We start from the raw sequence: 16744 nt of genomic DNA on the forward strand, positions 1-16744 counted from the left end.
GTTTGTTTGCATCCATGCTTTTATTTCTGAGAGACAGTTGGTGAGAGTGGAGTGTGTTGTGGGGGTGATGGTTTTTGTTGAGATATAAAGTTGGATGTCATCGGCGTAGCAGTGAAATTGAAGGTTGTGGCGACTAATTATTTTGCCAAGGGGGAACATGTAGAGGATGAAGAGGAGGGGGCCAAGCACCGAACCCTGGGGGACACCTTGGGACAGAGGAGCAGTGGAGGAGGTGCAGTTGTTGATGTTGATAAACTGATGTCTGTCGGTGAGGTAATGAAATTATGTGTTCATTTTTATCTGAAGTTGTACCCATGGATGTATAAAGAAGAGTTCTACCGCAGTTATTCTCCGTGGGGACTTCCGGCAACACTCTTGATTCTGATTGGTCAGAAGACTCGGAAAAACATCAGCAAAGATATTTTATTGAGAAGATGATCACTATGTGACAGAAGTCAGGGGTAGACATTAAGGGTAAAAAGCCACTGGCCCTCCGGGCCGGTGGAATTGTATTGTCACTGGCCCCACCATTGTAACCACTGGCCCGGAGCATTCGTCCAAAAAAAATCGACTAATAATGAAGAAAATTAACACACTTCTTGCAATAGTAATTTATGCACCAACTACATTACTACTTGTACTACAACATTTGAATCATCAGTTCTTCCTCATTTTCCTCAATTGTTCATATTTGGTTTATTAAACTAATGATATTGTGGTCATTGTTAAAAAATGTCTGCTATTATTATGAGTATTTGTATAATGCACTTTCTGCCTTCCTGTCATTAGGAGTTAGAAATGTAATGGCTATAGATTAGATTAGATCCTTCATTATCTTAAACGTTAATAAACGAAACAATTTAACAAAATTGCTAGTCAAAATACCAATACCACAGGAAACATTTTTTTTTAAACAATATTTTTAGTGGCCCGAGCGGGCAAGTGGAAAGTACGTTATGCTGGCCCGGGGTGTCTAAATAGTGCTTCCGGGCCAGCGGGCCATTTATAATGTCGAGCCCTGGAAGTTTTCAAAACCGTTTATGGTCTTCCAGTCCAACACCGATTGCATGCACAGCGTTAGAAAATCGGGCCTTCAAAATAAAAGTTTGACTTTTCCTTCACTCACACATCCGCGACCCACTCGAAACGGGTCCGCGACCCACTTTTGGGTCGCGACCCACCAGTTGAGAACCACTGCTTTAAATCACTCTAAACAAGAACATCCGAAAAGGGACGATAAAGATGTGCAAAGAATCAGACAGTCAAAGGTTTGGTAGATCTGCTGCAGAAGGTCAGAGGCTCTCTCGTGCAAACCAGCTGACGTTAGTTATTCTTTTAAAAATAAATGACTTCTCAGTCTCTCTTCTGGCCTTTTCTTCCTCCTCTTTTCTAATTCTCCTTTTTTCCTCCTTAATCTCCCTATCACGACCTTCTATTATCTCATATAACCTCTCCTTATCAGCTTTCAACTCCTTCCTTCTATCCTCGTACAGTTTTGCTATTTTGTTTTCCAGTGCCTCCACCGTTTGCATATTTCCTCTTCTCTCTTTGTAAGGATTCTGTTTTTCCTCTTCTATGAACCTCTCTACCTTCTGGAACATGTCATTGGTGTAATGGCTTCCTCCGTTCTTCTCTGCTAGGTTTCTGATCTTGTCGAGCAGCTCTCTGACCTGAGAACAATCCTTCCCCTCATTATTGAAGACGTGGTACTGGCCGTGACATTTCCCCACAAGTTCCTGCAGCTCTTCACTTTTCTGCAGGACCTCTTCGATAGGTTTCCCTTTGAGTTGATCACCGTGGGTAAAGAGAACCATGCTGTATCTGTCTGTATCTTTTCCAAACATTTCCTGAATCTTCTTCACTGTCTGCTTTTCTTCATCTTTGAATCTGCCCCAGTCTGATGACGACCAGGAAGACATGAGGTCCAGGAGAAGCATATTTAATGCTCTGGTTAATACTGCCTCTGGTCTTCTCTTCATCAAACCTGGTGTCAAACAGACCTGGAGTGTCAATGACAGCAACTCTCTGTTCCTCCACTTCACCAAAGGCCTTAGCACAGGTAACAGTCAGAGAATCAGCAGAGAACTTGATTTAAAGTGCTTTTCTCCCAGAATGGTGTTTCCTGTGGCGCTCTTCCCAACTCCGGTCTTCCCCACCATCACAATCCGGAGCTCAGCATTATTGTGTGTGTTCGATTCTGATGGGGGGAAAAACACAACATATATTTTAAGTGCTTTTAGTACTCATATCTTAAGTTAATAATAACAATGGCAAGTGGGGAAGAAGCTGTTCTGTTTTTCTGCTTAGCTAGTTGTACAGGTGACTGCATGTTGGTCCGTTAAAAAACATTTAAGACTGTAAGTTGTAGTTTCCACCTCAGGGTTTCTTAGATATTGGCTAGCCCTTAATATTATTTGTTCTAAGTTAAATGTAGAATATGTAATTTGTCCCTGGGGTCTCTCAATCTAAACATTAACAAAAGAAGGAGTTTAGTGGCGTTATAAATAAAATCAGTAAAATACTGAATAAAAACTGACAATGGAGGCTTTAAGCCGATGCTTCCACCAACGTATGATACACTTGTTCCTCTGATACTATCCAGTTCGTACGTTATCAAAGGATCTGTTTTTCCTAGTGGAAACAGGATGGTGGGGCTATGAGCCAAAGGCTAAGCTCTGCATGTTTCCCGGCGTCTGATGACTAAAGGTTTGAAGTTAAAAAGGCACATACGATCATTAATATTTAATTCTAAAAACAGTAAATGAAAAAGGGACTGCAATCCTTTTTTGTTTATTTTCCAAAATAAATGGTCAAAAAAGCACAAGGGTGAGGAGCAAGGAGGAACCCTCAGGAGCATGTTTGCATTGATTCGAGAAAAAAGTGTTTTGATGTTGTTGGAATGATTGCAGATTTGATGTGAATAGAGAAATAAAACAGGCTTTTAATGCTGACAGAGCCTATACCGATTAGACTGGTTTTAATAAAGGACATGCTGAAAAGTAAACAGGAGAAATATCACAGATCATGAATAGAACAATTATTTCTATTGTATGAAGAAAGTTGTTTGTGCTCTTTTTTGTTGTTGACATTTAAAACCTACCTTTAACTAGATCTTAAATCAGAAAACAAATGTAATACAATACATTAGAGTGATGATCTTGAGTTTAACCTGTCATCAGTGTTCACTCCGGTGTGAAACTGCAGTAAGTATCAGATCAGGCTGCAGCGTTCAATCAGTAACTGATATACAACAAGAGGGTGGGTCGGCTCTTATAAACAAACATGTCAACAATCAAACCGGAGTAGTGCTCCAGCGCTGCCATACTGCCAGCCCAGCAGAACCTTCTCAGATGAAGTTCACAAGGGATTTGGTTTAAAAAAATAATTCTGAAAGATCCACCCCTCGCCGATAAAACATAACAATCAACAGCATGAATCAAGTGTATTCACTTACCATTTGGGGCATGTGTGCTGGCCATAGTGGTGATGGAGGGAGGAGCTGGTCTGCTGCTGAGCTGAGGAAGTGAAGTTAGTCTGCAGCAACACCTCCTTAAACACAGACTTCATGCAGCAAAACAACACCCACACACTGCTGACATCACAGTCTGAAGTTCAGCTCCAGTGGGATGATTCATGGATTAAAAATGATCAAATCCTTACTTGGCTTTTTTTATTTAACAGACTATATATTTTAAATGTAAGACGCATGAATATTCACCTATTTCAAGAGTGACCATTTTAAGTGGACTGCATTTCTATAGCGCTTTTCCAGTCTTTGAGAGCCCTCAATGTGCTTTACATATTCAAGTCAGCTTTCACACATTCAACGCTTTATTCGTCCCAGATTTGAATATTATTTAATTCACAGCAGCAGTGTTGTCAAGCATTCGTTGTCATGAGTTAAACATATTTAAAAGATACAATGAGACACAAATATAAGCGGCAAGTATCTAAATATTCACAATGGAAAGGACATATATCACTAGAGTATCTACATAATATACAATATAACGAAAATATTGAATACATTGAGTACTTTACAATATACAGTCTCACTAACGTACAGGAATATATATAAATATACTACAGACACATATCGGCATTGGATTATATATGCATACATTTAAACGGACCATCTCTATATTTTTACTGCCATTTCTTTCCCCGCTAGGTTTCATGTGATATGATTGTGTTTCACCTCGTATTCAATGCTTGACTGAAATGATTCAAACCCTTGAAAGTCCCATATAATTGAATTTGTTTCATTGAAATAACTGCCCTCAGTAAACCCTGCTCCCCCCTCCCTTCAGCATTTAAAGGAAATGCCTTCTGTTCTTCTAAATGACACAGAAACCTGCAGACTGTAGTCAGCACTTTGAACTGTAGCTCTCGGTCTCTGTTTATGACAGAACGTCATATTAAGCTGCGATCACAAGCTTGGAAACTTTCAAAACCTTCGCAGGGCTTTGAAATAAAACAATTGTTCTGTTACAGCAGCCTGAACGTTGTCAAAGTGTTTTCAAAAGGAAACATGGACAGGCTGATTCAGCATACAACATAATAGTGATTAAACTGACCATCTTCATTTTACTGCCATTTATTTCCCCTCTAGGTTTTTTACAGATAGATGATATGATTGTATTGCACCTCTTATTCAATGATTGACTGAAATTATTCTAACCCTAGAAAGTCCCATATCATCTAGATGACTGCCCTCAGTAAACCCTGCTCACCCCATGCTGAAGCATTCTTCTAAATGCCACAAAAACTCGGGCGCCCAGAGTTGAAACCTTTGGAACGGAGGCAACGCGCTCCGCTTTCATGTGACGAGCAAACAACCAATCACAGCCGAGAGATATCTTCATTTCCATAAACATAAGTGTGCGGAAAAGATGGAGGAGAAGTTAATTTAAGTACATTTCAGCCGCAGGTTTATCGTTAACCTGACTTTTCGATCTGTCACACACACACTGTAGAGTTATATTTGTATTTATTCATGTTAGCAAACTATGGATAAGCTGAAAAATGGGAATAATTTGGGTAAACTGTGAGCTGCATTGGGGCCTGTTGACATGTGTTTTTGAGGACAAAGGAAGATGGGGGAAGGTGAGAGCATGTCCTGATTTGCATTCAACTTAGAACGAGCTACAGTGGTTGTGATGTTAAGAGAGGTCCCTTGGTTTCTCTGGTGCTTATCAACAGTAGCAGTTAAGTGAATACTGTTCAAACAATACCTGTGTTTGTGTTTTTATATTGATTTCTCTGTTTTATCCTTTCATAAATGTAAGGACTACAAATGGCTATAAACATTCTGGGCTGGTTGGAGTAAACAGGGTTTTATGGCTCTGTGGGGGAGGTGTAGGTATGCAGGCCTTGAGACCTTTTGTTGTAAAGTGAGCCTGTTTGGTTTCCTGCTGCGTTTCCTGCTGCGTTGCGTCTCCCAATGAGATGACCTGAAAAGATGACCAGCTGACCTAACACCAACCCCCTCCTTCTTACTCTGGTATATATCCGGTGGATCCCTGGCGTTCGGCCTCTTCTTCACATGCTGCCCTCGGGTGAAAGTAGCTCTGCAGTATGCGGACTAGGGCAGGAGTAAGCCGGCATTACTCCTTAAGCATTACAATATAACTGTAATATATCATGTTGTATTGTAATGATTGTATTGCATTGTCATATTGCCATTAAAGTAGATTATTGTTAACGGTTACTTTGTAGATATGGATTCCTTCCTGTATTATAACCAGCTTCATAGGAACGCGCGGAGATTTGAAAAGCGGACCAGTTATCCCTCCAAATCTCTAACAAAATGGTGACCCGACGTCTAGAGATAACGAAGCTGAGGAAGAATTCAGACGCTTTCAAACATCTCAGACAATCAGCAGGACTCTGCAACTTTGCAAATTAAGGTAAGCAGACGATGAAAGTCGCCTGTCTGTAATTGGATACGCTAAAACTTAGGATTGTCTGTAGGCGTTTCACAGTGTTTTTTATAGTTTAAATGGAATATACAATGCATATTTTACTATGTTAGGAAAGTTATATACAAAACGTAAACGTGGATCGACAGGTAGACGAAAGTCCTGCGTGACGTAAAATAGAGCAGTTTGGCGCGGATCTGCAGGTAGAATATTCCTGAGTGGCGTAGAAATGGTGCAGTTTGTTATGCGAGGTTTGATTCCTGCACGACAAAACCTGGAAACTCGATAAATCAGATCGAGTCGCCGTTTAAAACTGGGGTTTAATAACAGACCAATGCTAAAAGCTTAAAGCCAGAGGTCTGTTATATATTAAACCAGGTAGAGCGTTTCCCTTTGTCTGGAACTTCTGCTGCTGCCATCTAGTGGCTGAAAGGGGGTATCACACCCTTGAAACTTCTGCTGCTGCCATCTAGTGGCTGAAAGGGGGTATCACACCCTTGAAACTTCTGCTGCTGCCATCTAGTGGCTGAAAGGGGGTATCACACCCTTGAAACTTATGCGAGCTTAGAGTTTAATCATTACATTGCTGGCCGGTATTGTTTGGTAAACTGGTACAAAACAATAAGGGATTGAACATTTTTTACAACGACAGCACCAGGAGATGAGTAAACTCAAGAATCTGTAGAGTGTAAATACATTGTGCAAAACACATTTTACACTCGAACTGTTTGCAAATGTAGACAATATAAATAAATGTTCAGAAAGAAGACATAGGCCTACACTTGATTCAAATTTCATTACTGTGATCCGATTGGTGTGCTCTGCAGGTTTACTATTGTTCGAAAGTAACAGTGGGATTTAAAATGAGAGAACATATGGAGATGTTCTTTCATAGTGTGTGGAATATGTGATGCTGGAAACATGTAAGTATTTCAGAGTTGTGTTGGGTAAATATGTAACAATGGATGAAACAATTTTTGGAGTGAGTTTTTGTAATATCATAAGTAGACATTAATTATGTTGTTTAGATGGCATTTAACAACTAAGACAGATAGTATGATTAGAAAGAGACAGAGTGGAAAGGGTTGGATTTATTTAACATCAGTGTGCTAGACTTCTTATAGGTAATGTGTACCGGGACCTGGACTCCCCCTCTGAGTTAGAAAGGCTTTGATCCCGACCCTCCAAGCAGACAACGAGACCTAACCCAACAGGAGACTCCTCCTTCTCCATCGTACAGACAGAGAACCAGAGCTGAAACAACAACAACAACAAGACTACATCAAGACTGCAGCCAGAACTATCTCCACCTGTGGCATCCAGAACCAAACCAGCATGCTGACATACAGAGAGATACTCTCATCGGTCCCTCAAACAGGACATGAAGTTCCAAACTGCGCCGCGAGATTTGGCACAATAGACATGAGAGCAGAATCCGCCCTCCATAAAAACAGCAGAGAGACAGTAAAGGAGGAGTGCAACAACAGTGGCATGATGGGGCTGCAGATGTGACTGGGCCAATGGCTGCCTACAAAAGTTACAGCGGATGGATTCAACAGCTGATGGACTGAAGAGAAGACAGAATCAGAGGAGTTGGCATGGTCGATTAGAAGTGAGGAGGCCGGGGTCACGGCTTGAGAAAACCAGGGGAGGAGGAAAGGAGAACGGGAATGAGTGAGTTACACATAAACACACTTATTCACGAAACGCACATTTAAATAACTTGAATTAACTTCATAAATACAGAAAGATTTATTAATCATTTGGTAAATTAAAAATAGCAGTAAAGAGGAAACTATTAAAGTAAAATGATAATCATCCTAAAACACACTGACAGAGTAGAACCATATTCTTCAATATTTTCATCATGTTAACAATTCATTCTTTAAGACATTTTTATTCACGTGTGAATAAAGTAGCGGTCTCATTGGTTACAATATTGATCACCATTAAAAGGATAGTTTTTAGGAACCACTCTATAGGACAAATCTTTGTTTGTATTAATGGCTAGTGCCAAGCCACATATTAAATTCCAATCTAAAGTGTTGATTTCACCATTGTGGCATAGTTATTACCAGACTTCGGTTTTAAATCCCTTGATAAAGGAGGGAGTAATTGTTGCATGTTCGGACACCCAAGGTTCCACACACTGCTAAAGAGTTTAACATCGTTTTTTAAGTAGACCAGAATTATAATGAGCTATGAAATGCAGAGCGACACGGATCCTAGTAATGTTTTGACTCAAGATAATAGTTATGTACACAAGTTTCTGAAATAGATCATTAGACATTTTAATACTAATTAGGTGTAATTGGATTGCAGTAGTAGTGGTACTCGAAGGAAGTGAGTTTTGTACCAAGTTTCAGGAAAAGTGGGAGGCGGAAGTCCCAATGACAAGTGAGAATCATCTTGAAAATTATAGTTGAAATCGTGACATATTTTTGTAGACAAAGGATACTGGCCTATGCTGAAATGTCAAAGTCTCTGCAGAGCACGACACATGGCCAAAAAAGACGGAGACCAACTGACCTTTGACCCTGACCGACAGTGTAACTTGACAAGGCACTGTGGATGACTGACTCTGGGGTGAACCTGACCAAACTTGACATGACAACCAGACAGTGTGAGTGTGAATGAATGCCGGCATGTGATCAGTGTAACTGCATGATTCTAAAACAATAACTAACCAAGCATGTTTTTGGACTAACATATTATTTTGGAGCTCCAAGGGAAACGAGAGGTTTCCTAAAAATTCCACAAAAAGGGGAAACCGCAACATGTGATATTTTCCTCTCACATGAGTTGGCGGTTTGCAAATGTAAAACTACAATCTGAAGATTCTGTTTCTTTTAGGCCTGAAGGACGGAGAGGAACACTTCTTTTCACTGAAGTGTTCACTGTGGAAATAATGATAATAATGTTCGTTATGTCGCTAACCAATTACCTGACAGTTTTTGTTCCCCTCCCCATTACAGGCTTTTGTTACACATGATTTCATGTGTAAAAGGGGGGAGTGAGTATAATGTATAAATGTTAACATGGCTGTAAAATTCACAATTTAAATTTTTCTTTTAAGGATTGACAGAAACCTTCCGCCCCAACCCAGATGTTCAAACTGAGCAATTGAATGTAATTAACCTGCTCCATATCTGGGGATAAGATACTGTTTGATGAATGTTGAGATGTTTCTAAATATTGATTTGAATTATAACAGGTAACACAGAAGCAGTGGCCAAGGGGCTACTGTGAAACCGAAGAAGTTGACCTGTGATAGTTAAACAATTTTGTAATATTTTAACAGACATTAGAGTAACTGAGGTTTGAAATGTAGAAAGAAACATATTACAGTTAAAGCTAAAACATAGTAGTGTATTGAGACAGAATTTAATTTAGACACCATCATGTAACTAGCCTGGTAAAGAAAGTAAAAGCCATATACTTTATTGCTTAGGTCATTATGGGGATATACATTTCATCTAAATTTAGAATAGAAAGACATTTGATGACAGTTTGTTGGAATTCTGTATTCATTTTTTCAGCGTGATAATATCTAAGCACTGACAGGTAGAAGCAGTATCACCAGGAAATCATTCACTTTGTTAGCATCATGATTTTGGTTGTTTTTGAATCCATAACATTAGTGTGTTTCTTTACCAGAAACATTAGCAGTTCATATTATATTTGGATTTTAAATAGGATTTCATTTAAAAATAAACACGGATGCTTGTCAGAAATTCAGAGCTATTGAAATATGTTATTTAGTTTACCTAAAGATGTTGAGGTTCTTATTTAGTTGGCACAGTCCAAGTATTAAGATTCTGAAGCTGTACTGGCAGATAGGAGGTCTACAATTAATTTAGAAAACCTGTTCACAGACGGCTGTTGTTTCAAGACACCTCACCAAGAGGCTCCAAGTGGGGCAAAACAGCTGAGCGTAGGCTTGAGGGAGTTGTATCAGATTTCTCCACACAGGTCACTGGCGCCAAAAGGGGGACCCGAGAAGCACGAGGACAAAGTGGCTCAACCCCAGGCTCTCCGACCCCGACCGAGTGACCCAGCGGACCCTCTTATGCCGTCTGCCTGGGAGAAAAGGGGGACAGCTCGTACCACGGGAGCCAGTGTGCGGCGGGGAAACCACCTACTAGGACCAGGGGACGACATCAGGACGGACGTGGCCCTGGCAGACGTGGACTACTCGGAAGCAGCAGACTGGAGGAGCAGGACCCTGGAGACATCTCTACAGCATCGACCCGGAAGCCGCCATCAGCGGGCCGGAGGACGAGGACCCTGGAGACATCTCTACAGCATCGACCCGGAAGCCGCCATCAGCGGGCCGGAGGACGAGGAGGAGGAAGACATCTCTCTAGCAGGCAGCCCAGAAGCTGCTGTCAGCGGATTATGGGGGGACAAAGACACGGCAAGCCAGGACGGCGCAGGGAACTTGTCGAGGCAGCAGAGGAGTCTACTTCGCTCTGATCAGTTCTACCCGTGAAGGGAAAGCTGCATCTCCCCCTCCCTATTAGCTGTCCTTGTGGGCTATTCCTCCGAGGGGGGGGGGGGGGGGGGCTGATGATTCTAGCACTCAGCTACCCCCTCATGGTTCCTTCACTGCCATGGAAAGTGGTGTTCTGTCTCCATGAAGGTTTCAAGTACTCTAAATACCAGCTTCGGATGGATTTACGGACACAGTAGAAAAATAATGACAGTGGGTATATTTCAAAATGCCTTGTCTAAGTTTATCTCTGGAGAAGGAGATAAAAAGGGGGATTTTGTAGAGTTATATTTGTATTTATTCATGTTAGCAAACTATGGATAAGCCTGAAAATGGGAATAATTTGGGGTAAAACTGTGAGCTGCATTTGGGGCCTGTTGACATGTGTTTTTGAGGACAAAGGAAGATGGGGGAAGGTGAGAGCATGTCCTGATTTGCATTCAACTTAGAACGAGCTACAGTGGTTGTGATGTTAAGAGAGGTCCCTTGGGTTTCTCTGGTGCTTATCAACAGTAGCAGTTAAGTGAATACTGTTCAAACAATACCTGTGTTTGTGTTTTATATTGATTTCTCTGTTTTATCCTTTCATAAATGTAAGGACTACAAATGGCTATAAACATTCTGGGCTGGTTGGAGTAAACAGGGGTTTTATTGCCCTGTGGGGGAGGTGTAGGTATGCAGGCCTTGAGACCTTTTGTTGTAAAGTGAGCCTGTTTGGTTTCCTGCTGCGTTTCCTGCTGCGTTGCGTCTCCCAATGAGATGACCTGAAAGATGACCAGCTGACCTAACACCAAACCCCTCCTTCTTACTCTGGTATATATCCGGTGGATCCCTGGCGTTCGGCCTCTTCTTCACATGCTGCCCTCGGGTGAAAGTAGCTCTGCAGTATGCGGACTAGGGCAGGAGTAAGCCGGCATTACTCCTTAAGCATTACAATATAACTGTAATATATCATGTTGTATTGTAATGATTGTATTGCATTGTCATATTGCCATTAAAGTAGATTATTGTTAACGGTTACTTTGTAGATATGGATTCCTTCCTGTATTATAACCAGCTTCATAGGAACGCGCGGGAGATTTGAAAGCGGACCAGTTATCCCTCCAAATCTCTAACACAACACACACACACACACACACACACACACACACACACACACACACACACACACACACACACACACACACTGTGTTATGTCCCCCACACCTTCCAGACAAAACAATTGACTCTAAGTTACAGGAACCTCTCACTTACTCAAGCCAATGGCGCCGGAAGTACGGGGGTCAAGTGGCCATTGCCCCCCCCCCCCCCCCCCCACACTTACAGCCCTGCCCCACAATTTTCGCAGTGGCGGATGCCGCGGAACACTACATCCCGTTTCAATAATTCCCCTCTACTCTAAAGTCGCATCTAAAAAGAACGCAATCTGAGAAGGACTGTTTGTTGCTAGTAACGGTTCACGCAGGAGGCCTTGTCCTTCCACTGACCTGCAACATTTGGACTAGTAATGTGTCTGTCGCGAACGAGCCGGCTCAAAGAGCCGGTTCTTTTAAGTGTACAACGGGAGCCGGCTCGCGCCCGTGAATGAGCCGTTTAAAAAAAAAAGAAGTAATACAAGACAGAATGATCTCCGTGCTCCGTGCATGCATGCAGTGACATGTAATATCCAAGATTAGAGATGGTTGGATGCTGCTGTTTTGAGCACTGCAATATATTTATTTTCACAAGGTTATTTATTTATGATTATCTTTATGCTCAGCAAAGATTTGATGTCAGCTGTTGCTGTCTTTTTTTCTTTGGTTAAGAGCCCTGCTCTTTAGTTAGGGCATTTACACTTTAAAAATGTCGATACAGTAGCTGTCCTTTTTTTAAATGTCTATGCTTAAGTTTTTATAGGTGTTTGCTATCTGCTTTGGTAGCGTGGTTCTACAAGCTAGTCAGTGCATTCATAGGGTGGTATCAGAGTTACACGGGTCTGTAAATGCAATAAAAACATTTGGCCACAGCAAATCATTTAAAAAAAATAGAATTGTTACTTTTGAATACTTCAGTACAAAGGATGTATTGAATAATTTAAGTGATATATGTGTACATATATAAATCATTAAGTTGAGTTAATAACTGGAAAAAGGGCCTAAGTCTCCTGGACAGCCACGAAAAGTCTCATTTTCACAAGGAGTATGTTAAAAAAAAGTGTGCTTACAGTGAAGTAAACTCCTTCCGGTTCCTTTTATAATTTTCTAATCATAAATCTATCGATTAGATTTATGATTAGAAAATCATAAAAGTAGGGTAGACATGTGATATTATCCGGCTGAACAAAACGTGATCTGTCTCTTAAATGTGTCTCACCCACAGACCTTATTTCCAGCTATTTTCCAAATCCTATGGAGAAATTGCTTTTTGTCGAAGGAACCCATGCGCAGCTTACTTCCGGGTTTTAGGATGCGTCACTGGTGCACTCTATACTTGACAGATATATTATATATTATCGTTTCATAAAATAACAAGCTAACATATAATTCCAAAATTAACAACAGAGGGAAAATCCAAGCACCCTTTTTTAAAAGGAAATTGTTAAAACATTTGTAAGCAGTTTAGAAACTTGGAACAGAACAAGGAATGGAACAAGTCTTGCTGGCTGCCTTGGAGTTGTGCAGCACATCCAAAGAACCACATTAAATAACCTTAAGGTGGAACCCAGACAGGGAAGGGAACCACATCTCTCAGCACATCCTATATTGTGCGCTGAAGCAATTTGTTTCGCAGTCCATGAGCCCGAGCAGAGCAGGTGCCTCTCCCAATGTCCATGATTACCTTCTGAATGACCTCAAAGGTATATTTCAGTCCCTTAGGGTAATCAATGTTGAGGCTGTAAAGTATGCCCATCAGCACAGCAAAGCCGGTTGGTACATCTCGCAGCTTGCACAAAACAATGCGCCCCTCCCAGGATCACAGCACATCCGCAATATTCTTTGGTAGGGCTGCCGGCTCGCGTTCTTCTGTGACGATCAGTACGCCAACATCCACTCCGTTTACAGCTGCCGCCTCCTCTGAGTCCAGTGACCTGAATTATATCAGAAAACATTGAATAACTAATCAATCAACAACTTTATTAATCCCGCGAGGGGCAATTGGTTGTGAGCAGCTTATGTCATGGACAGGGGAGGAACATACAGTAAGAAAACACACAGATAGATACACCCGGGGGCAGAGATGTGGATCATTCCAATTTACACGATAAGTAGTTTCATAGCATCACAATAAATAGTCAAGTTAAAAAACCTATCAACAATGTATAAGTTTGAGTGCAGAGGGGATGAATGATTTTGAAAAGCGATTAGTCTTAAGAGCAGGTAGAGCATATCTACGCCCTGATGGCAACAGATGAAATTCCATGAAGAAAACGTGCAGAACTTACATTTCCACTTAGGATAGCCTAGTGCTGCAATGGAATGCTCCCTCTCCCTTTCACACTTCCTGTGAAAAAAAGAAAAAAAGTCAAGGTGGTTTAACATTAGTGCACACAGAAAAATAAAGCACTGAAATGAATTGCCTGTGTTTTCCCCTATTGCTAGCTACCCATGTTACAATGTTCGTTGGTGTGGGTTGTCTCAATAGCTTGGTTTCAGTCACGTGACTTCTACAACGCGCGAAATTCAAGTGGAGGTCAGGAAGTGAAAACGCAATCATTCATCAACGCAGGAATCATGGAGGGACACCGACTATGTCAAACAATTAAATGAACGCAGACTATCGTGAAAAATCACAGCACACATCGGATACGATCCGTATCAGCTGAAAAAGAGCGACTTTCTCGTGATTATCAGATTTGCCCTTGTTTTTTGCTCCGGGTGAGTGTTAACTACCTATACCTTCTTACCTCTAAGTAGCATTATTAGGAGACATCTAGCTAGCTAACTTTAGCTACATGGACTCATGTAAGGCAGTGTTACGGCTGTCGCCTTGCCTCAGCATTAACTGGCCTGTGAGTGTTCTGTGTGTGTGTGTGTATACAATATATATATATATGTGTATGTGGTGTATGAATTACATGTAGGTACTATGGTACCGCGTCGGCGACGTTGTTTCGTTTCCCTCTTGATGGCGGCTACTTAAGCTGCGACGTTTGTTGACATTCGGGGCCGCTGGATCTGTGCTAGGACGCCATGCTACCATACCTCAGAATGTTTGTGTGTTATTGGTGCTTATGTGTTGTGTCCTTACGATATTGTTTAACAGAGGTTAACTCGGGTGCTTATGATGTGTGTTTCCTTACGATATTGTTAACAGAGGTTAACTCGGGTGCTTATGGTGTGTGTGTACTTAGGATATTGATGTGAGTGTATGTGTTTAGCTTAGGATATATTGTGTTTTGGTGACGGCGTTGTACTTGTGCGAAACGTCTCACCAGTTCTGTCTTAAGTGTCCTGATTCGTGACTGTGATATTCTGTGGCCTTCGTTTTTGTGTACTGTTGTATATAGACAGCTCAGAGCCTTTGAACAGCCTGCACGTTGTTTATATCACTCTATGTTGAGGTTAATATTAAAAACAACCTTTTTACCAAGACCATCTGGTTATGTGTTGCTTCCTTTTACCCCGAAACGAGCTGGGGACGTAACATAACTATACTAGCTAGCTATGGCTTGATGTTGTTAAATGTATGTTACTAACTAGCAAGTTGTTAACTGGAGCTTCAATTTTGTAGGTCAACCATTCCCAGAGGTCTGGAGAAACACCATTAAAAACGTGGATTGTAGCTAAAGAAGATGGAGAGGTTGTTACAGCACACTGTAACTGTATGGCTGGGTAAGTCATAAAATAAATATCCCAACCCAAAGCATATTTGACACAACACTTAAGCTCAGACAAAATAATGCCTGCTATAATATTCATGTTATACCATTACTAGCTTTTACGATCAATCTATAGTTATTCTAGTATGTCTCTGTCTATACAGTTTGTCAGAATCCTGCTCACATGTTGGAGCAGTTCTGTTTGCAATCGAAGCAGGTGTGAAGATGAGAGACTGCATCCTGCACCACTGAGAAGTGCAAGTGGCTAATGCCATCACATGTCAAAAAGGTATTCAGACCCCAGTGGTCAGTCAGCTGTTCATGCCGTCCTTGCCTGTCTCATTGTTACACTGCACCTACATGTATGTTCACATACATGTTGGTCTGTCTCTCACATGTGCAGATTCCTGCTGCTCCAGTTGCAATGATAGACTTTTCATCCGCAAAAAGCAAAAACTGGATGATGCCATTGCTGGAAGGACAGGTGAGAAGCACACATTTCAGCGTCCCACAGTCCAGGGTTCAAAATTGGAGCGAGGATCAGAGAGGTATATGCAGTTTTTCAAGACTTTGAGCAGAAATTCCCCAAGAAGTGCTGCACTGATGTCCAGGGAACCATATTACAAAGAATTTGTCCCTAAATCTGTGAGCAAGCTACCTAAACCACTACCTCAGTATAGGACACCAGAGATGCTACAGCTATCCCCAACAGAGTTGCAGAATGCATGCCAGGACTTCAGACAGGAAGAGCTGACACAGCCACAGGTCCAGGCAGTAGAGGAGGAGACCAGAAACCAGAGCTTATCACCAATATGGTTTAGCCAAAGAGCAGGAAGGATCACAGCCTCAAGACTGAAGCAGGTTCTACAGACTAGTCTTGCACAGCCATCAAAGTCCTTGATCAAGTCCATATGCTACCCAGAGGCACACAAGTTCTCTACAGCTGCAACAAGGTATTTATTAGGGATTAGGGAGCCAATCAGAATGGAGTATTCACCCAGACCATGGTATAATTAAGCAATAGCTCACGACAGGCCGTGGTATTTGTTCATTATATCACAGCTAAGGGGCGTGGTTTGGCCCGACACGAAGCGTCTGGACCGCTGCGTAAAAAGGAGGGTTTCTGCCCCGTTACTTCTCCGCTGCTTCCTTGTTCCAGTTTGCAGGCAGTTTGCTTTTCAACGCAACTGTATACAGTTTTTCTCAGACGCGGAGGGATACCGACTTGTTGTGAAAAGTAACTTACAATTCTACCCGTGGTATACGCTGATTATATCACGGCTAAGAACCAATCAGATTGCTTGATTTGACTTGTCCGTTTTATAATGTACAATGTTCTATTTCTGTTCCTTGTTGTATACATTACAGGTATGGATGCAAATACGAGGCAACTGCCCGAAAGCAGTATGAAGGAGTACAAAGTCTGCACCACCAGGGTTTCAGCTGTAAAGACAGCGGGCTTTGGCTGAACCCTCAATGGCCATACATGGGAGCGTCGCCAGACGGAAGTGTCACGTGCACCTGCCATGGAAC

The 16744-nt window shown here is 41.7% G+C and overlaps 1 long non-coding RNA gene and 1 pseudogene across 1 annotated transcript; one reads left to right on the plus strand and one right to left on the minus strand.

Moving 5' to 3' along the window:
* Nucleotides 1–1088: 1088 nt before the first annotated feature.
* Nucleotides 1089–3567, minus strand: LOC117556742 (annotated as a pseudogene).
* Nucleotides 3568–15122: 11555 nt separating this feature from the next.
* On the plus strand, nucleotides 15123–16234 carry LOC117556753. Its single transcript, XR_004570620.1, has 3 exons — nucleotides 15123–15224; nucleotides 15376–15500; nucleotides 15615–16234. It is a non-coding gene; the product is annotated as an uncharacterized LOC117556753 (long non-coding RNA).
* The last annotated feature ends 510 nt before the right edge of the window (nucleotides 16235–16744 follow it).

The sequence above is a fragment of the Gymnodraco acuticeps genome, unplaced genomic scaffold, assembly GCF_902827175.1.
Source record: "Gymnodraco acuticeps unplaced genomic scaffold, fGymAcu1.1, whole genome shotgun sequence".
Classification (NCBI taxonomy): Eukaryota; Metazoa; Chordata; class Actinopteri; order Perciformes; family Bathydraconidae; genus Gymnodraco; species Gymnodraco acuticeps.